Raw genomic sequence first — 23,071 nt, 5'->3', positions numbered from 1 at the left:
CTCTCTTGGCTCTGAGAGGCAACCTCCGGTTGCAGTTTGGCTACAAACCCAGAGGTCACCAACCTTTCAATCTCGTCCATATATGCAGCAGCCCTAACAGGGTCTTTGCTCAGACGTCTCTCCATACTCCTCAGGCTGGGCAGTGTCGCCTCTTGGGTGGCCTGAAAAAGTGGTGCATCCTTCCTCCTCAATAAGGGTGTGGCATACCGCACTCCCTTAACATCCACGCGCCTTGTTCTGGCCTCCAATATCTGAAGGGCTTCATGATCCTCCTTCGACCTTGTCACCTCCTTTTCACTCTTATATGGTAGAACATCCACTTGCCACAGCTTCTCCACATTCCTCTGGAGTTCAACAGATAGGGGGCTGCAGGAGGTATACAGACACTGTTGAGACTCTAACTGTGACTCAAGCGACTTTGCAGGCCCTTGCAGAGTCCATCCTAGTCGGGTTCGCATCGCAGCTGGCCCTCCTAGTGATCCAAAGCGCACAGGCTCTATAGGGTTTATGAGATGTGGGTGATCAGCCCCAATTAGCAACAAGGGTGAAACTCTGCTGAAGGTTTGTAGGGGCAAGTCCGTCAGATGTCGGTACCTTCTCTTGAGCATGGTAACTGGATATGAATGCTGAGCTAAGCCAAGCCGCTGGGCAGTGAAGGCATTAGCTATGTGGAAGGATATCTGGGGCTGCATGATAGGGGACAGTGTGAATGAAACGCAGGCCCCATGTAACGTTTGGATATCCTGACGGATAGTTCTCAGGGCGAGGTCTTCAGGTGTGCCTGTTAGGCCCAGTTGCTGAGCTGCAGAGGAGAGCAGCATGGTGCGGTCAGAGCCATCATTCAGGATGGCATAAGTGTCCAGAGTTTTGTCACCATTTCTCAGGAGAACTCTAATCACTTTAAGCAGAACACGGGTAGAATCTGAAGGTTTATCTAGGTGGAGTATTTCAGTTGCAGAGCTCACCAGGCAAGTACCTTCCTTCACACTCTTGGCGTTGACCTCATGCAGGATCTGAAGGTGTTTGCCTTGACATAGGCTGCAAGCTTTCTTCAGATTGCACTGTGCTGCTTGATGTGATCTGCCACATCGCCAACAACGCTGGTTTGTCTTAATCCAGTCTATGATTTGAGCCTTATCAAACGACTGGAATATGGGGCACTGACTCAGATAATGGTCCTCCGTATCACAGTAGGGGCAGTAAGCTTTCAGCGGGCCTTTCTTCTTGCTATGGACAGCTGGTTTGCTGCTCACCGACTCGACAGGCTGCTTCGTCGGCAGATTCTCTGAGCCATGCAGGATAGTGGCCATGCGCTTTACTGACTTCGCCTCTCTCAGGCGCTCTGGTTTCTGGATGACCCTCTCCTTCTGCCCTGTAGCCCCAAGCTGGGTACTGCTATCTTGGCACCATGTTTCCAGCTGTAACCAGTCTGAAAAGTCTGTTAGGTTGTATACTACCCCTGGATGGCGACACATGTGTCTCCGGAACTCAGACCTCATTTCAGCTGGCAGCTTACTGAGGAGCCGTGCCACGTGAGAGCCACAGTTCAGTTCCACTTCGCCATCCGGACCAAGGGTCTTCAGCATACCAACGAGAGCCCGAATCTGCAGTGCGAATCTTTCAAAAGCCTCCACATCCCCGCGACGAATGTCCGGTGCATCCATAACACCGGCAATCTTCCTGAGGGCTAACTGGTGGGGCTGACCAAACTTCTCCGATAGGGCTGCCATGGTGTCCGTATAGGGGGATCGAGAATTGAGATATGCATCAGCTATGAGACGGGCTTCATCTAGTTTCAAATGATCCATCAGTATCTGAAACTTGAAAAGCTCTGTCCCATCCGGTGGCAGTAGATTGTCAAGTGCGATCTTTAACCAGGCAAACTCGCTTGGGTCCCTCTTAATGAGATCAGGAATACTTGGAGTTGGACCCCTGTATGTTTTCTCTTGTGCCATTACATGTGGTGGCTGGTAGGCTGGGGATGGATGAGGTTTATATTGCGATGATGTTGTGATAGGTCTTGATACCTCGGCGACGGGCTGCTGGCTCCAGATGTTGGTGGGGGCTTGACTCTGGAAACTGGGATAAGCACTAGCAGAAAACTGCTCCTGCCAAGGAGGCTTCAAATGTTGCGGAATGATAGGTGGATGTTCAAACCGAAAGGAAGGTGCACTGTTGGGGAATGGCGGGGTTGGCCGACTAGCTGTCAGTGTCTGCTCCTTTAACAGCTGTAGTTCACCCATCATCCTATCCAATGTATCAATCATTGTAGTATCCTTGGGTGGAATACTCTGAGCTGATGGTGGGCGAAAGTATGGCCTTTGGTATTCTTGTTGAGCATGGATGTCCTGCCTATTGTCATACTGCGGCCATGGACTCGTTCGTGCATCTATTCTATGTGTATGGGAACTAATCGTGGGGACACTGATGGGCTGCATACGTTGGGAGGAAGACAGAGGGGGTACATGTGTTGGGGGTGATCTCTGGTCCCATTGCTCTGACAGGTAACCACCTCTGTCTGGTTCACGTGTTTGGGCGTAAGGCTGAGGTCTGCCATTCATACCATACTGCGAACCCGAAACTGCAGACATTTCCCATGGTCGATGGAAAGGAGAAGGAGGCTGATGGTTCAGGCCATCCCTACTGGGCACATGCTGCCGCATATCCTGCAGATCATTCGAGGAAGCGGTCCATTCATCCACGGTGTGTTCCCATCCAGGCTGACTTGTTGGGCTAGACGAGCGGGAGGTCTGTACAGACACTGCCGATGGCACGTACTGCTTTCGCTCTTCTAGCCCGGGTGCATACTGTGCTGTGTACGAGTGACGGTAGGGTGTCATGTCTCGTTGGTGGCCCACCAAGCTCACCTCATAGTCTGCAAGGTAGGGAGGAGGTTGTACTTGGCGCCTTGGGCGAGTTAAATCTGAGACATCTTTACTGGAGAAGAAACTAGGCTGCATCTTTAGGATCCAAGGAAAGCACCCTCCGGCTTGAAGGACCAATGTTAATTTGGGTTGAACCCAGGACTGTATAGGCGTTGGCTGAATAGCAGTGGTGTTCACCTTGGGGTGTCGGTCAGAACACACAGGACGCACAGATAAAGGTTATACCGTCTTTACTGTGATTCCTCAGCTTAACAGCACAGTACAGCAACACAGTAATGCAACCGCAGGCTTACAGAGTGGTGAGGGGTGTGGGTGTGTGTGGTCTGTGAACAGAACATATACAGAATACTGAATGTAATAAACATCTAAGTCATGAATTATGATGCATTAGCGTTCTTCGAATCTAACCAGAACTACAAATGGGAATTCCTATATGAACATCTACATGCACGAGTTTCATACACTACTCCCAAACCCTTACAGTACATGACATTGATTGCCAATACACCCAACAACAATATATCACAAACACCAAATCGTTTAGCTTACAGCTAGCAGGTATGTAGCATAACAGGTAGCATTAGTAGCATGAACTAGCCACATAGCGAACAGGTCGATACACATTGCACTTCTACATCCACTAAATGTCTAATTGGCATAAAAGACTAAAACTGTCCTTTTCAGGCATGGCTCCGCGTCTAGTCACAGTTCTTTAGCGACGCACACAACTCACACCGTGTGTAGACATCCCCTGCAGAGTCAGTCTGCCAGGCGGCTCTTGCTATGTGCTAGCTCCAACTCTGATCACTGGAACATGTGCTCAATAGTGCAACTGTGCTCTCTCGCCACAAGGGGGCCCCCCCACACAGCTGACAGCCTTTCCAACAGTCATGTTTGACTTTATGCATTTCTGAATAGTTTCTGTGATGCTTAGAACTCAAATTGCACTGCTTTAAATAGTTTATTTTGATCAATCAATCAATCAATCAAAATTTATTTATATAGCACATGTTAAAACAACAGTGTTGACCATAGTGCTTCAGTCAATAAAAACATGAGACAGTTAAAACAAACAATAAAAGAGGACAACAAACAATAGGTAACAACGCAACAAGCTAAAACAGCCAACTAGACAGAATCAAAAGCCAAAGTAAAAAAATAAGTTTTAAGACGTAATTTAAAAGACTGGATAGACTCGGCAGTGCGAATATGAACGGGGAGGTTATTCCAGAGTCTGGGTGCCACGGATGCAAAGGCCCGGTCGCCTCTCGACTTCATTCGAGTCCTAGGTTGTGCTAGGAGCCTGTGGTTGGATGATCTAAGTGCTCTGTTGGGATTGTATGAATGGAGTAAATCAGAAAGATAACTGGGCGCTAAATTATTCAAAATATTAAAAGTGAACAAAAGAATTTTAAAATCTATACGATATTTAACAGGGAGCCAATGTAATTTGGCTAAAATTGGAGTTATGTGTTCATGAATTCTCGTACCTGTTAAAAGACGCGCAGCTGCATTTTGAATTAACTGGAGCCGGCAAAGAGAGGAGTGTTGGAGGCCCGAGTAGAGGGAGTTACAGTAGTCCAATCTGGATGTAATAAATGTGTGGATAAGCTTTTCAAGGTCCTTTAAAGGAAGGAACGGCTTTGCTTTGGAAATCTGACGCAACTGGTAAAAGCTGTTTTTTTACCACAGTGGACACCTGTTTCTCGAGTTTAAAAGAGCCATCCAGGAACACTCCGAGGTTTCTTACAGTGGACGAAAGATGGCTAGCGAGAGGGCCTAGGGCATCAGCTAACTGGTCTAGCAGAGTGTGACTACCAAAGACTATGATTTCGGTCTTATTCTTGTTCAATGTAAGAAAATTATGTGATAACCAAATTTTAACTTCATGCAAACAGTTGAACAGAGGTTGCAAAGAAGCAGTCACATCGGATTTCAAAGGTAAATAAATCTGGATATCATCGGCATAACAGTGAAAGGAGATGTTGTATTTACTAAAAATTAATCCCAAGGGCAACATGTACAAAGAGAAAAGAGCAGGACCGAGCACGGACCCTTGAGGCACACCACAATAAATAGGGGCAGAAGCCGAGGAGTGTTGCCCCAAAGCAACAGAGAACGACCTCTCTGAGAGATAGGATTTAAACCAAGATAATACCTTACCTTTGAGACCAACAACATGTTCCAGTCTTGATAGAAGAATGTTGTGGTTAACCGTGTCAAAAGCAGCAGACAAGTCAAGTAAAACTAAGACCAAAGAATATCCAGAGTCAACAGTTAAAAGAAGATCATTAAAAACTCTAAGTAAGGCTGTCTCTGTGCTGTGGCGAGGTTTAAAACCAGACTGAAACTTTTCATTAATACCATTTGCATCTAAAAAGGCCTGTAGTTGTTTTAGAACTACCTTTTCCAATATTTTGGAAATAAAAGGGAGTTTGGAGATCGGCCTGTAGTTGGTAAGACCAATTAGGTCAAGATTGTTCTTTTTCATAATAGGTTGCACAACAGCATGCTTAAAGACAGACGGTACACAACCTGATGACAATGATGCATTCAGCAGAGATAAGATACAAGGACCAATAACATGTAAAGCTTCCTTAAAGAAACGGGAAGGAAGAATATCATGCGGGGAACCAGAGATTTTGAGATGATCAATTATATCTTTTAAAGCAGAATAAGACACTGGCTCAAACTGTTGAAAGACAGTCAAGCATTCAAAAGCTGGAACTGGGTCTAAAACTGATGATGGATGAGATGGATGAGAAGCCCTTAGAGCTGAGATTTTATCAGAGAAATACTTTAAGAATTTATCACAAAGAGCAGGGGAAGCATCCCTATAAGTGGTAGTGCGAGGGTTTATCACAGAATTAAAAGTATTAAAAAGTGCTCGGGGGTTGTGGCTATTAGTCATAATAATGCTAGACAAAAAGGCAGATTTGGCAGCTTTAACAGACTTTTGATACTTAGACAATTATGGAGGATGTCCAGAGAGACGTGGAGTTTGTCTTTCCTCCATCTTCTTTCAGCACGACGACATTCACGCCTAAGGGTACATTTTTGATGCACATGCTGTTTTTTTTTTCTGCAGTATATAAAAATTGCTGTATCTCAAAAATAAAACTATGAAGACAAACTAAATTTATTGTTGTTATAAACTATTTTTTGCAACTTTTTTGTATTTAAAATTTTGAGGGATAAACCTCTTAAATTTCTCTAAGTAGAAATATATGTAAAAAATATATATATGAGTCGGCACTCATAAAACATGGCACGCAAGGTACCCACAGCTGTTTTGTCCCCGTACAGTTCTTTAAATTGAAGAAAGATCTTATCTGGCGTATCCCGCTCCACTTGCTCCAAAATAAGAATTTCATGTTGTGGTTCTCCTCCTAATGCACTCAGTACAAAATCACACTGCTGTTCTATCAACCACTTTTGAGCACAGAGCATTGCACTAATTTGGCTTTCCCAATCTTCATAATTCGTGTTAAGCCCACAAAATTTTGGTACCCAGGGCACACCAATAAAGAATGGTGACACCATATTAATGGTTTCAGATACCTCATCCACCATATTGATCAGTCTTAGGCAGGTGGGTTTGTATACTGGTCACAAATTCTGTCGACAACGCCAAATGTTACGTAAGGCCCAAAATGGCCTCCGTACAAGAAAGTAGTAGCTCTAATATTGACCAGTAACGAACCACCACATGCACACTGTAATGGGTTACACAAGATTTATTTGTTCTTTTTCCGGGTAAAACTACTGGCTGAAGACACAACTCTGGCCAGGAATCCAAGGCCCAAAGCCACCGCGGTCAGGGTTGTTAGCCTGGTTACAAACAGGGGAAAGGTGGTCACTTGGAAGAACAAGCAGCCAAAACGTATCAATCCTGCATCTTCCTCAAAAAGGCTTGCCACCCACCTTTTCAGGCCTGACTTCGTTCGAGGCTGGGTCTCCACATCACATCCTGGGAGCTGGAACTTCCCCAAAACTGGTCCAGTTTCCTTGTCAGGGGCACAGAGAGTCTCCAGTCCAGTGTTTGTTTTCCAGCCTTCCAGCACATCCACTCACATCCCAATAAGAATGAGTCCTCCCTCCAACATCCTCAGTTTATTTTAAAAGCAAAACCAGGCCAGGTTAAAAATCTTTTCCGTTAAAATGTGCACACTTCATCCTGGATCTTCGAGGCTTCCCTGCTACACCAGTGTCCTACTAAAAAAAACAACGACAACCCCTACTTCCTGTTTCTTCTCCCCTTTATAGAGAAGGGCTCCAATCCTCCCCAATCAGCTGCTCCCTGTATTCAACTCCAAATAGCTGGCAGCTGGACTAGAGTAGAATCTCCACATCATCAACAAAACAATAAAAAGTTGTCACAAAACCAGAGCTACAGCAGAAGCAAGAAGTCTTCCTTCAAAGTGCCTCGCTTATTTATTTTTTTTGGAGACGTGAAATTCCAAGACGTACTCGGGTGTGGCTCACATCAAACACAAAGAAACACCAAAGCATGCAATTAATACAAAACAAAATCTAAAGTAATGCCAACCCAAAAGCTTAGTGGGGGATTCTCTCCATCCTTTTCCACCATGCTATACTCTGTAACATCAGCGCCCGAGAAGCGCCCGATAAGACATTGCGAACCCTTCCTGGCCATCCGGTGAAACTGCTGGGAAGACAACGTTGGAGAAACGTGAACATTTTATTTGTACTGCATAATCTGCAGATTCTGACAGAAATCTGCAACTATCCTTTGAAGCACCGCTCCTCTAAAACAGCAATAAAGATAATTATTAGGTTATCCACATTATTATGTAAATAACAAAATAACTTAAAGCAAAAATTGGGAAACGTGAAGTCCGAAGTCTTTATATTAAGGGCCATCAGTCAAACAATATTGTTTGCTCTGGGTCTAAACAGAGCGCGTTGTGTGTGACATCTTCTTTTGTGCATGCGGGCCGCTTTGAGCGTTCACACTAGAGAGCGTTTGCTGTCGCATTTTATTTGTAGTGTGAACGAACAGACAAAAAAAAATCGGATTTGATCAAAAAATCGGAATTGAGCATTAGTGTGACCGTAGCCTTAGATCAGTGTGCCCAAAAGAAGACATGTCTGACATCCCTTGGAGAGTTTCCACACAAGTGTTGAAATGCTCCTTTTCACTAGTGTGGGTGATGTAGGTGTCGGTACAGAAAGATAGAAAATGTAAAATCATCCTGCGGTCTTACAAATCGCAGGATGTGTTTTTTGATATTTTTCATGGATAAATACTGTTTGTTGAGGCGAGGGATTATCTGGCTTGTTATCAGAGTGCAATTCAAGAGCTGTGATTCATGATTGCATGGGGGTGGATGAGTTCATGTGGCATGAGTTGAATTAATATGCACATCTGTCAAGGCCCCATTAATGCTTAATAATGGCTATAAAGGTCAAGTAACATAATGTGTGATTATATTCAGATTATATCCTTTCCATGGAAAGCCTTGTTTATTTAAGCAAGAAAATACCAAATCATCTTCTGCCTATATGACAGCAGCATGGCTGTAGTAAACAGGTCTGGCGATTAAACTGACCTGCCTGCAGTCCAGACCTGCCTCCTATTGAGAACATTTGGTGCATTATGAAATAAAAAATCCTGCAAAGGAAATTTCAGCCTGAGATCCAGGAACATGTGAGTCCGAGAGAGCATTTAGTTTTCAAAACTTCAATTTAAGCGTATATTTTGTTAACATTTTACACAAAGTCCCATCTTTCTGACACAGCTTCTTTCTCTTATATTTAATATAACCAAACTACGGACTGACGAGCGACTGTTCATACGTGTTGTTGTTAGCAACAACGATGGTAAAACCATGGTGTGGCTCCGTAGTCCGCTTGTTTGTTTTGCACATAAACTTTTTGCAATAAAGCTCAAGATCCTGTTGAGACTTTTCAAAATAAACTGAATCCTGTGAAAGAGTATGAAGTAGTGATGTTCTTTTTATAGAACCGGCTCTTTCGGCTTGACCAATTCTGTTTACATTATACATGCTTCATTAGAAGACATAGCATACATTTTCACTGCTATGCTGATGACACCCAGCTCTATCTGTCCATGAAGCCAGATAACACACACCAATTAGTTAAACTGCAGGAATGTCTTAAAGACATAAAGACCTGGATGGCCGCTAACTTTCTGCTTCTTAATTCAGATAAAACTGAGGTTATTGTACTCGGCCCTGAAAATCTTAGAAATATGGTATCTAACCAGATTCTTACTCTGGATGGCATTACCTTGGCCTCCAGTAACGCTGTGAGGAACCTTGGAGTCATTTTTGACCAGGACATGTCCTTCAACGCACATATTAAACAATCAGGATGTCCTAAAAACTCCCGGAAAAGCCTTCAGTTAATCCAAAATACTGCAGCAAGAGTACTGACAGGGACTAGAAAGAGAGAGCATATTTCTCCAGTATTGGCTTCCCTTCATTGGCTCCCCGTTAAATCCAGAATTGAATTCAAAATCCTGCTCCTCAAATACAAGGTCTTAAATAATCGGGCCCCATCTTATCTTAATGACCTTGTAGTACCATATCACCCTATTAGAGCACTTCGCTCTCGCTCTGCAGGCCTACTTGTTGTTCCTAGAGTATTTAAAAGTAGAATGGAAGGGAGAGCCTTCAGTTTTCAGGCCCCTCTTCTGTGGAACCAGCTTCCAGTTTGGATTCGGGAGACAGACACTATTTCTACTTTCAAGATTAGGCTTAAAACTTTACTTTTTGCTAAAGCATATAGTTAGGGCTGGACCACGTAACCCTGAATCCTCCCTTAGTTGTGCTGCATTAGATGTAGGCTTGCAGGGGTATTCCCATGATGCATTGAGTTTTTCCTTTCTAGTCACCTTTCTCACTCAGTATGTGTTAATAGACCTCTCTGCATTGAATCATATCTGTTATTAATCTCTGTCTCTCTTCCACAGCATGTCTTTATCCTGTTTTTCTCTCACCCCAACCGGTCGCAGCAGATGGCCGCCCCTCTCTGAGCCTGGTTCTGCCGGAGGTTTCTTCCTGTTAAAAGGGAGTTTTTCCTTCCCACTGTTGCCAAAGTGCTTGCTCATAGGGGGTCATATCATTGTTGGGTTTTTCTCTGTATCTACTGTACAATATAAAGCGCCTTGAGGCGACTGCTGTTGTGATTTGGCGCTATATAAATAAAATTGAATTGAATTTACTCACTCTTTCGGCTCCCAACCGGCTCTTCAGGTTGTTTTGTTGCTTTAATTAATTTATTATCAACAAAAATATAAAATAATACACAAAAGGAATTACTAATGTAAAAAAAACCTGTGGTTTTATTTATATATATGTATATGTGTATATATATGTGTGTATATATGTATATGTGTATATATGTATATGTGTGTATATATGTATATGTGTGTATATATGTATATATGTGTGTGTATATATATATGTATGTGTGTATATATACATGTATATGTATATATATACGTGTATATGTATGTATATGTGTATGTATATGTGTGTGTATATGTGTATATGTATATGTGTGTGTGTATATGTGTATATGTATATATATATATATATATGTGTTTTTATTAGGGGTGCAACGATACACAAAATTCACGGTTCGGTTCGATACTTTGGTGTCACGGTTTGATATTTTTTCGATACAAAAAAAATGTTCATGCTTTTTTAATTTGTCATTTATTAAAATTATAAATATATATTTTAACTCAAACGTACAGTTTTTAAATTTATCGAGAAATCGAGAAATCACTCATCTTTGGAAAAGAGAGTTTATTACAGAGTAATGGCTCTTTCCAAAATAAAAGCTATACTATACGCTTCTTCTGGGCTATATTCTCAGCAGCATATTAAACATATCAGGTCCCCATAAGGAGAATCCTGTGCTAACGGCTGTCTAAATGACTCGGGTAAAGTTTGTAGCATGCGTGCTTGTTGTTTTTGTCTGCTTCCACTTGTCTTTGCACTAGGATGATGTCGGCGTAAATGTGCAGTCATATTCATTGTGTTCCCACTAGTGCTGTCAGCGTTAATCTGAAATGACGTTAACGCCACAACACGGCAAATCTCCGTTAACGAGTTACCGCGGATCGCCCCGTGTGTGGGGCTGGACAGCGTCAACATGTTAACGAGCAAACTGCGCTAACGCACTAGTTCCCGCTATGTAATTGAGCATTGCGTGGCACATCCGACATACTGTTTTACTTTTGTCCATGACGCGCTTACCTTCAGGGTCATACGTCACATGAAAACCAAAATAGTTCCAAAGGCCAGATCTGAATGAGGGTGGGGGATGTTCAATTTGCGATGTTGCAAGGAGAGCTTAACTTCTGTCTTGCTAGCTTGCCCTGCAGTCGAGTGCAGATCCACTGAGCGCTCAACACAGACAGCATCGTCAGATGAAAAGTTGATAAAATAAATTAAAAATTTTGTATTGTTCGATACATATGCGTACCGAACCGAAAGCACTGTATCGAACGGTTCAATATCAATACAAGTATCGTTGCACCCCTAGTTTTTATATATATTAATATATATAAACATATATAAATAAAACCTTTGCTTTGGAGTTTGTATGTGATTTGTCTCTAGGGGCCACCCTAAATATACTTTTATTTATTCACTCCACATAAAATGAATAAATGATAAAATACAAAAACCAACTACTTACATTTTCACTATTTAAATTTTCAGCTTTTTCCTTTAAAACAAATTTCAAGTGAAACAACACAAAACACTGCAAACCACAACACAATTAAATATAAATTAAAATATGCAAAACAAAAAGAAGATGCATATTGCTCTGTCATACGGGCCTGCATGAATAAATTTTCTGAATCCTTTATCATCTGCAACTGAAAATAGTTGTGGATGATTACTATACCTTTCTAATGTGACAATGTTGTCTCTTGTTGTTGTCCCTGGCTCTCTTTCTCTCTCTTTCCCTCCGGCTCTGTTCCTGTGCTACTGCCAGTGTAACTACCACCCCTCCCCCCTCTGCCCAGCACAAACACAAGGCTCGCATGCGGAGTGAAGTGAAAGAAAGTGCAAGAGAGAGGGTGAGAGAAAGAGGGGGAAAAAAAACTAAAAAAAAACACAGCTCGTGTGTTCACTTCAAAGAGACATCCGTAAACACTTTTACGGATGACCAGCAGAAAGGAGCCGTCACAAGCTAAAAAATAAACCTTAGACTCGCTGGAACAGGCTTTTCCCCGTGTAATAAATATAATGAAAATGGCGGCCATTACAACTTATGTCTAAAAATGTATTGTTTTATGCGTTGGTTAAAACACTTAACTCCAGGTACGCTACACCTTGCTGGAAACACTGCTGGTAGTGTGATGATCTGGGCCTGCTTTGCTGCTTAAGGACCTGGGCAACCTAGGCATTGAAAGTCGTTCAACTAAACTCGTTCCCCTCACCCACCCAAGCCCAGGTCTGGCAGATGATGCCACTCGCAGAGGCTTTGCCATATAAGGTTCGACTGTTGGGGGCTCAAAAAGTTCCTGGAACTTTCTAGAAATGCACACTCATGTGACTGTTCTCATGTAAACACACTGTTTTTTTCTGGTTTTTGATATGAGGATGACAAGAATTCTACCTGATGGGGCCTATGTTTTGGGTGTACAGAACCTGCCTGTACAGTAAGACTTTTAAGATTAAGTCTTACTGTACAGGCATGTTCTCTGGAGTTCATTTTAGAACACTAAAAGCTTTCAATATACTGTGACTTAGAAACAACTGCTTTAAATAACAATAAAAAACAAACAATTGTGTGACATAAAACTATGTAGGAACAAAAAAGGTTTCTGGTGTACAAAAACCGTCTAAAAAAAAAAAGAACAAAACAAACCTACAGTTACTTGTTGAACAAGATGCCCAAGATTGTAATATGATAATTCACAATGACCTGGCCAACTCCCTGTAACTGATGGAACCATGAATTCTGTTCTCTAACAGAAAATCCTGAAAGAAAATATCCGTCCATCAATTTGTACCCTGAAATTCAAGCTCAGTTATACATCAGGACAATGATTTGAAACACACCAGCAAGGCTCATCAAAAAAAGAGAGAAAATTAAGGTTTTGAAGTTCAGACGGATTTAAATGTTTTCATATAACCCTAAGGAGATTGCTAATGCTTTAAAACTTTACAGTGTGGCTGAATTAAAATAAGTCTGCAAGAAAGAGTGGGCAAAGATTCCTCTACAGTATTGTGTAAGACAGTTATCACATACTACTGAAGCCACTGGTGTATCCAGAGGTGGTTCAGCAGAAGACATTGGGATACTGGGTAAATTGTAAATAAGAACAAACTGCAATGATTTTCAAATCTCATAAATGCATTTTTTCTTAACAGTAGAACATAAAAAACATCAAACGTTTACAAACTGAGAAAATGTGCCACTTTAATAATATATAATTGAATCTGATGGCAGAAATAATGGACCCTGGAACAGGGTCATATTTACCACGGTGTAGTATCTTTTAACAGTTAATAAATGTCTGGGAACTGATGTCCAGCTGCTGGACTTCTGGGAGAGGAATGTTGTCCCATTTTTGTTTGATATAAATTCCGGCTGCTCAGCTACTCTGGGTATGTTTTCAGTTGTTCAAAGGTTTTGACAAAAGCATTCAGTAATGCATTAAACCTAAAATAACAAGCATGTTTTGAAAGTGTTAGGAGTAAAAAGTACAGATATTTGTTTCAAGTGGGTCCTTTTTATCACACTTTCCATTAATTTAAAAGTGATGTCTGGATTATTCCAAGTTGGTGTGTATTTGTATAGAAAGTGCATGGTGTTTAGTTCTTTCCACCAAGCTACCAGAGCTGTGTTATCGCGAACTATTAAAGCACTTTATTCTTAAAGTACAGGCCTATGCGCTGTCGGTGTTGCGTGCTGCACAATAACATTCAATATTTAGTATTTACTGTTACTTACAGTTATCTAGGTTATTGCTGTGGTCCCCATATTTTGTTCCTCTGTGTCGCTTTTGCTTGTTTTCTTTTGCTTTTTTTCGTTTATTTCAACAGGTGATCCAGTGGCTTTTTAAATGTCTTCTCTCACTGTCCCCCAGTCATGTCTGTCCTCTCTGAAATAACTTACAATAAAATAAAGGTCAATCAAATGGACCAATACGGCAAAACTGTAATGATCCACTTGGTAAAATAAATCCCTTGGGCATCTTTCTTGGCCTTCAGACAATAATTCTGATCGCTAAAGTACCAAACGAGAAAGGCCAAAAGAAAGAAGAAAAAAAAAAAAAAAAGTACAGACCTAATTGTTGTGGCGGGGCAACTGTTTGTGTGTACAGCAACTGTGAGAAAAGTGTTGAATAAAGATACTGAAAGGTGTAGAAATGTCATCGGGTCTGCCTTGGTTTATTGCAACTGTCTTTCCTAGATTTTTCAAAAGTAGAACTGTAGAAGGACCAGACATGGCTATAGTATGTGTTGCTTACAATTGTTCTTTATTTAACCTTTTACCCAGTGCAATGTTGGCATTGTCACAGTTTTCAGCTGCTCTGACCTGCTCTGATCTGCTCAGCCCAAGCATAATTAGGATAATGGGTTCCAGCTGTTTTCATCAACCTCCTCTTACACCATGCCCTCACCCCACTGCTTCACCCCCTCCCTTTTCATCTTACCACAAGAACTAAAAGGTTTACTGATAAGGAATTTCTTCAGCACAGGCCTTGACCACACACTTTTAGAGAAAAATAATTCATATCAATATTTTTTTTTTATTTTCACTGTTCAGTATCAGTGTTTTTGTTCTGTTTTTATCCATCGGCTTTCCTTGTGTTTTATTCTTTTAGCAACTCATTTCGCTCATCCACCCCAGCCCAGCTCTGGCAGATGGCTGCCAGATAAGGCCTTGGCTCAAAGATTCCATGGGACTTTCCAGTAAGAAACATTCAAAGCCATTTTCAGTTGACTGAGAAACAACTGCTTTATTGTGACATAAACTATGAAGGAATGGGGTAGATGACACACATACACAAAGAGTAGGAGGGACTTGGTCAAAGCTCTATATATGCAGTGGTGCTGGTGCTCACTTCAACAGTGATCATGGAAACTGCAGTGGCCCTCCTGGCTCTTTTTTTTGTTGGTGTTGGCGGTCTGTGGCTTTCTCGCACTCCTCCCTGTGGCCGTACGATGTCTCTCTCTCTCCACCCCCACTCCGGACCTCCCCGCCATGTCCTTGGCGCCCGTGCCTCATTCCCACCCGCGCCTTGCTCCCTGTGTTTCCCTGCGTGCCCCTCGTCTGTCTTTGATGGAACAACAAGCACGCATGCTACAAACTTTACCCGAGTCATTTAGACAGCCGTTAGCACAGGATTCTCCTTATGGGGACCTGATATGTTTAATATGCTGCTGAGAATATAGCCCAGAAGAAGCGTATAGTATAGCTTTTATTTTGGAAAGAGCCATTACTCTGTAATAACTCTCTTTTCCAAAGATGAGTGATTTCTCGATTTCTCTCGATAAATTTAAAAACTGTACGTTTGAGTTAAAATATATATTTATAATTTTAATAAATGACAAATTAAAAAAGCAGAACATTTTTTTTGTATCGAAAAAATATCAAACCGTGACACCAAAGTATCGAACCGAACCGTGAATTTTGTGTATCGTTGCACCCCTAATAAAAACACATATATATATATATATATACAATACACATAACACACACACATATACATATACACATATACACACACATAGACATACACATATACATACATATACACGTATATTATACAGATAACATGTAGATATACACACAGTACATATATATTACACACACAGGATATATACATATTACACAACAGAATACATATAGACAACACATATACATATAGACACAAGAGACATATATACACACATATAGATGACACATATACAAGATTACACACACATATATATAGCACATATACATATAGTACACACATATATATCACATACTACATATAATACACACATATATATACACATATACATATATAATAAATAAAACCACAGGTTTTTTTTACATTAGTAATTCCTGTGTATTATTTTATTTTTTGTTGATAATAAATTAATTAAAGCAACAAAACAACCTGAAGAGCCGGTTGGGAGCCGAAAGAGTGAGTAAATTCAATTCAATTTTTAATAGCGCCAAATCACAACAGCAGTCGCCTCAAGGCGCTTTATATTGTACAGTAGATACAGAGAGAAAAACCCAACAATGATATGACCCCCTATGAGCAAGCACTTTGGCAACAGTGGGAAGGAAAAACTCCCTTTTAACAGGAAGAAACCTCCGGCAGAACCAGGCTCAGAGAGGGGCGGCCATCTGCTGCGACCGGTTGGGGTGAGAGAAAAACAGGATAAAGACATGCTGTGGAAGAGAGACAGAGATTAATAACAGATAGATTCAATGCAGAGAGGTCTATAACACATACTGAGTGAGAAAGGTGACTAGAAAGGAAAAACTCAATGCATCATGGGAATACCCCTGCAAGCCTACATCTAATGCAGCACAACTAAGGGAGGATTCAGGGTTACGTGGTCCAGCCCTAACTATATGCTTTAGCAAAAAGTAAAGTTTTAAGCCTAATCTTGAAAGTAGAAATAGTGTCTGTCTCCCGAATCCAAACTGGAAGCTGGTTCCACAGAAGAGGGGCCTGAAAACTGAAGGCTCTCCCTTCCATTCTACTTTTAAATACTCTAGGAACAACAAGTAGGCCTGCAGAGCGAGAGCGAAGTGCTCTAATAGGGTGATATGGTACTACAAGGTCATTAAGATAAGATGGGGCCCGATTATTTAAGACCTTGTATTGAGGAGCAGGATTTTGAATTCAATTCTGGATTTAACGGGGAGCCAATGAAGGGAAGCCAATACTGGAGAAATATGCTCTCTCTTTCTAGTCCCTGTCAGTACTCTTGCTGCAGTATTTTGGATTAACTGAAGGCTTTTCCGGGAGTTTTTAGGACATCCTGATTGTTTAATATGTGCGTTGAAGGACATGTCCTGGTCAAAAATGACTCCAAGGTTCCTCACAGCGTTACTGGAGGCCAAGGTAATGCCATCCAGAGTAAGAATCTGGTTAGATACCATATTTCTAAGATTTTCAGGGCCGAGTACAATAACCTCAGTTTTATCTGAATTAAGAAGCAGAAAGTTAGCGGCCATCCAGGTCTTTATGTCTTTAAGACATTCCTGCAGTTTAACTAATTGGTGTGTGTTATCTGGCTTCATGGACAGATAGAGCTGGGTGTCATCAGCAGAGCAGTGAAAATGTATGCTATGTCTTCTAATGAAGCATGTATAATGTAAACAGAATTGGTCAAGCCGAAAGAGCCGGTTCTATAAAAAGAACATCACTACTTCATACTCTTTCACAGGATTCAGTTTATTTTGAAAAGTCTCAACAGGATCTTGAGCTTTATTGCAAAAAGTTTATGTGCAAAACAAACAAGCGGACTACGGAGCCACACCATGGTTTTACCATCGTTGTTGCTAACAACAACACGTATGAACAGTCGCTCGTCAGTCCGTAGTTTGGTTATATTAAATATAAGAGAAAGAAGCTGTGTCAGAAAGATGGGACTTTGTGTAAAATGTTAACAAAATACGCTTAAATTGAAGTTTTGAAAACTAAATGCTCTCTCGGACTCACATGTTCCTGGATCTCAGGCTGAAATTTCCTTTGCAGGATTTTTTATTTCATAATGCACCAAATGTTCTCAATAGGAGGCAGGTCTGGACTGCAGGCAGGTCAGTTTAATCGCCAGACCTGTTTACTACAGCCATGCTGCTGTCATATAGGCAGAAGATGATTTGGTATTTTCTTGCTTAAATAAACAAGGCTTTCCATGGAAAGGATAATCTGAATATAATCACACATTATGTTACTTGACCTTTATAGCCATTATTAAGCATTAATGGGGCCTTGACAGATGTGCATATTAATTCAACTCATGCCACATGAACTCATCCACCCCCATGCAATCATGAATCACAGCTCTTGAATTGCACTCTGATAACAAGCCAGATAATCCCTCGCCTCAACAAACAGTATTTATCCATGAAAAATATCAAAAAACACATCCTGCGATTTGTAAGACCGCAGGATGATTTTACATTTTCTATCTTTCTGTACCGACACCTACATCACCCACACTAGTGAAAAGGAGCATTTCAACAACTTGTGTGGAAACTCTCCAAGGGATGTCAGACTGTCTTCTTTTGGGCACACTGATCTAAGGCTCGGTCACACTAATGCTCAATTCCGATTTTTTGATCAAATCCGATTTTTTTTTGTCTGTTCGTTCACACTACAAATAAAATGCGACAGCAAACGCTCTCTAGTGTGAACGCTCAAAGCGGCCCGCATGCACAAAAGAAGATGTCACACACAACGCGCTCTGTTTAGACCCAGAGCAAACAATATTGTTTGACTGATGGCCCTTAATATAAAGACTTCGGACTTCACGTTTCCCAATTTTTGCTTTAAGTTATTTTGTTATTTACATAATAATGTGGATACCTAATAATTATCTTTATTGCTGTTTAGAGGAGCGGTGCTTCAAAGGATAGTTGCAGATTTCTGTCAGAATCTGCAGATTATGCAGTACAAATAAAATGTTCACGTTTCTCCAACGTTGTCTTCCCAGCAGTTTCACCGGATGGCCAGGAAGGGTTCGCAATGTCTTATCGGGCGCTTCTCGGGCGCTGATGTTACAGAGTATAGCATGGTGGAAAAGGATGGAGAGAATCCCCCACTAAGCTTTTGGGTTGGCATTACTTTAGATTTTGTTTTGTATTAATTGCATGCTTTGGTGTTTCTTTGTGTTTGATGTGAGCCACACCCGAGTACGTCTTGGAATTTCACGTCTCCAAAAAAAATAAATAAGCGAGGCACTTTGAAGGAAGACTTCTTGCTTCTGCTGTAGCTCTGGTTTTGTGACAACTTTTTATTGTTTTGTTGATGATGTGGAGATTCTACTCTAGTCCAGCTGCCAGCTATTTGGAGTTGAATACAGGGAGCAGCTGATTGGGGAGGATTGGAGCCCTTCTCTATAAAGGGGAGAAGAAACAGGAAGTAGGGGTTGTCGTTGTTTTTTTAGTAGGACACTGGTGTAGCAGGGAAGCCTCGAAGATCCAGGATGAAGTGTGCACATTTTAACGGAAAAGATTTTTAACCTGGCCTGGTTTTGCTTTTAAAATAAACTGAGGATGTTTGGAGGGAGGACTCATTCTATTGGGATGTGAGTGGATGTGCTGGAAGGCTGGAAAACAAACACTGGACTGGAGACTCTCTGTGCCCTGACAAGGAAACTGGACCAGTTTTGGGGAAGTTCCAGCTCCCAGGATGTGATGTGGAGACCCAGCCTCGAACGAAGTCAGGCCTGAAAAGGTGGGTGGCAAGCCTTTTTGAGGAAGATGCAGGATTGATACGTTTTGGCTGCTTGTTCTTCCAAGTGACCACCTTTCCCCCTGTTTGTAACCAGGCTAACAACCCTGACCGCGGTGGCTTTGGGCCTTGGATTCCTGGCCAGAGTTGTGTCTTCAGCCAGTAGTTTTACCCGGAAAAAGAACAAATAAATCTTGTGTAACCCATTACAGTGTGCATGTGGTGGTTCGTTACTGGTCAATATTAGAGCTACTACTTTCTTGTACGGAGGCCATTTTGGGCCTTACGTAACATTTGGCGTTGTCGACAGAATTTGTGACAGTATACAAACCCACCTGCCTAAGACTGATCAATATGGTGGAGGAGGTATCTGAAACCATTAATATGGTGTCACCATTCTTATTGGTGTGCCCTGGGTACCAAAATTTTGTGGGCTTAACACGAATTATGAAGATTGGGAAAGCCAAATTAGTGCAATGCTCTGTGCTCAAAAGTGGTTGATAGAACAGCAGTGTGATTTTGTACTGAGTGCATTAGGAGGAGAACCACGATGTGAAATTCTTATTTTGGAGCAAGTGGAGCGGGATATACGCCAGATAAGATCTTTCTTCAACTTAAAGAACTGTATGGGGATAAAACAGCTGTGGGTACCTTGCGTGCCATGTTTTATGAGTGCCTGACTCATATATATATTTTTTACATATATTTCTACTTAGAGAAATTTAAGAGGTTTATCCCTCAAAATTTTAAATAACAAAAAAGTTGCAAAAATAGTTATAACAACAATAAATTTAGTTTTGTCTTCATAGTTTTTATTTTTGAGATACAGCAATTTTTTATAATACTGCAGAAAAAAAAAAACAGCAGTGTGCATCAAAAAATTACCCTTAGGCGTGAATGTCGTCGTGCTGAAAGAAGATGGAGGAAAGACAAACTCCACGTCTCTCTGGACATCCTCCATAATTGTCTAAGTATCAAAAGTCTGTTAAAGCTGCCAAATCTGCCTTTTGTCTAGCATTATTATGACTAATAGCCACAACCCCCGAGCACTTTTTAATACTTTTAATTCTGTGATAAACCCTCGCACTACCACTTATAGGGATGCTTCCCCTGCTCTTTGTGATAAATTCTTAAAGTATTTCTCTGATAAAATCTCAGCTCTAAGGGCTTCTCATCCATCTCATCCATCATCAGTTTTAGACCCAGTTCCAGCTTTTGAATGCTTGACTGTCTTTCAACAGGTTGAGCAGTGTCTTATTCTGCTTTAAAAGATATAATTGATCATCTCAAAATCTCTGGTTCCCCGCATGATATTCTTCCTTCTCGTTTCTTTAAGGAAGCTTTACATGTTATTGGTCCTTGTATCTTATCTCTGCTGAATGCATCATTGTCATCAGGTTGTGTACCGTCTGTCTTTAAGCATGCTGTTGTGCAACCTATTATGAAAAAGAACAATCTTGACCTAATTGGTCTTACCAACTACAGGCCGATCTCCAAACTCCCTTTTATTTCCAAAATATTGGAAAAGGTAGTTCTAAAACAACTACAGGCCTTTTTAGATGCAAATGGTATTAATGAAAAGTTTCAGTCTGGTTTTAAACCTCGCCACAGCACAGAGACAGCCTACTTAGAGTTTTTAATGATCTTCTTTTAACTGTTGACTCTGATATTCTTTGGTCTTAGTTTTACTTGACTTGTCTGCTGCTTTTGACACGGTTAACCACAACATTCTTCTATCAAGACTGGAACATGTTGTTGGTCTCAAAGGTAAGGTATTATCTTGGTTTAAATCCTATCTCTCAGAGAGGTCGTTCTCTGTTGCTTTGGGGCAACACTCCTCGGCTTCTGCCCCTATTTATTGTGGTGTGCCTCAAGGGTCCGTGCTCGGTCCTGCTCTTTTCTCTTTGTACATGTTGCCCTTGGGATTAATTTTTAGTAAATACAACATCTCCTTTCACTGTTATGCCAATGATATCCAGATTTATTACCTTTGAAATCCGATGTGACTGCTTCTTTGCAACCTCTGTTCAACTGTTTGCATGAAGTTAAAATTTGGTTATCACATAATTTTCTTACATTGAACAAGAATAAGACCGAAATCATAGTCTTTGGTAGTCACACTCTGCTAGACCAGTTAGCTGATGCCCTAGGCCTCTCGCTAGCCATCTTTCGTCCACTGTAAGAAACCTCGGAGTGTTCCTGGATGGCTCTTTAAACTCGAGAAACAGGTGTCCACTGTGGTAACACAGCTTTTACCAGTTGCGTCAGATTTCCAAAGCAAAGCCGTTCCTTCCTTTAAAGGACCTTGAAAAGCTTATCCACACATTTATTACATCCAGATTGGACTACTGTAACTCCCTCTACTCGGGCCTCCAAACTCCTCTCTTTGCCGGCTCCAGTTAATTCAAAATGCAGCTGCGCGTCTTTTAACAGGTACGAGAATTCATGAACACATAACTTCCAATTTTAGCCAAATTACATTTGGCTCCCTGTTTAAATATCGTAATAGATTTTAAAATTCTTTTGTTCACTTTTAATATTTTGAATAATTTAGCGCCCAGTTATCTTTCTGATTTACTCCATTCATACAATCCCAACAGAGCACTTAGATCATTCCAACCACAGGCTCCTAGCACAACCTAGGACTCGAATGAAGTCGAGAGGCGACCGGGCCTTTGCATCCGTGGCACCCAGACTCTGGAATAACCTCCCCGTTCATATTCGCACTGCCGAGTCTATCCAGTCTTTTAAATTACGTCTTAAAACTTATTTTTTACTTTGGCTTTTGATTCTGTCTAGTTGGCTGTTTTAGCTTGTTGCGTTGTTACCTATTGTTTGTTGTCCTCTTTTATTGTTTGTTTTAACTGTCTCATGTTTTTATTGACTGAAGCACTATGGTCAACACTGTTGTTTTAACATGTGCTATATAAATAAATTTTGATTGATTGATTGATTGATCAAAATAAACTATTTAAAGCAGTGCAATTTGAGTTCTAAGCATCACAGAAACTATTCAGAAATGCATAAAGTCAAACATGACTGTTGAAAGGCTGTCAGCTGTGTGGGGGGGCCCCCTTGTGGCGAGAGAGCACAGTTGCACTATTGAGCACATGTTCCAGTGATCAGAGTTGGAGCTAGCACATAGCAAGAGCCGCCTGGCAGACTGACTCTGCAGGGGATGTCTACACACGGTGTGAGTTGTGTGCGTCGCTAAAGAACTGTGACTAGACGCGGAGCCATGCCTGAAAAGGACAGTTTTAGTCTTTTATGCCAATTAGACATTTAGTGGATGTAGAAGTGCAATGTGTATCGACCTGTTCGCTATGTGGCTAGTTCATGCTACTAATGCTACCTGTTATGCTACATACCTGCTAGCTGTAAGCTAAACGATTTGGTGTTTGTGATATATTGTTGTTGGGTGTATTGGCAATCAATGTCATGTACTGTAAGGGTTTGGGAGTAGTGTATGAAACTCGTGCATGTAGATGTTCATATAGGAATTCCCATTTGTAGTTCTGGTTAGATTCGAAGAACGCTAATGCATCATAATTCATGACTTAGATGTTTATTACATTCAGTATTCTGTATATGTTCTGTTCACAGACCACACACACCCACACCCCTCACCACTCTGTAAGCCTGCGGTTGCATTACTGTGTTGCTGTACTGTGCTGTTAAGCTGAGGAATCACAGTAAAGACGGTATAACCTTTATCTGTGCGTCCTGTGTGTTCTGACCGACACCCCAAGGTGAACAC

The 23,071-nt window shown here is 41.3% G+C and overlaps 2 long non-coding RNA genes across 2 annotated transcripts; one reads left to right on the top strand and one right to left on the bottom strand.

Moving 5' to 3' along the window:
• Positions 1–6,607: 6,607 nt before the first annotated feature.
• On the bottom strand, positions 6,608–7,177 carry LOC120732026. The gene is made up of 2 exons (XR_005695485.1): positions 6,810–7,177; positions 6,608–6,716 (listed from the first exon to the last, which is right to left on the bottom strand). It is a non-coding gene; the product is annotated as an uncharacterized LOC120732026 (long non-coding RNA).
• A 12,043-nt stretch (positions 7,178–19,220) lies between these two features.
• On the top strand, positions 19,221–19,520 carry LOC120732025. Its single transcript, XR_005695484.1, has 2 exons — positions 19,221–19,317; positions 19,412–19,520. It is a non-coding gene; the product is annotated as an uncharacterized LOC120732025 (long non-coding RNA).
• Positions 19,521–23,071: the final 3,551 nt, after the last annotated feature.

Source organism: Simochromis diagramma, unplaced genomic scaffold, assembly GCF_900408965.1.
Source record: "Simochromis diagramma unplaced genomic scaffold, fSimDia1.1 OVJJ01000452.1, whole genome shotgun sequence".
NCBI classification, from domain to species: domain Eukaryota; kingdom Metazoa; phylum Chordata; class Actinopteri; order Cichliformes; family Cichlidae; genus Simochromis; species Simochromis diagramma.
This window is presented reverse-complemented; position numbering and strand designations above follow the sequence as displayed.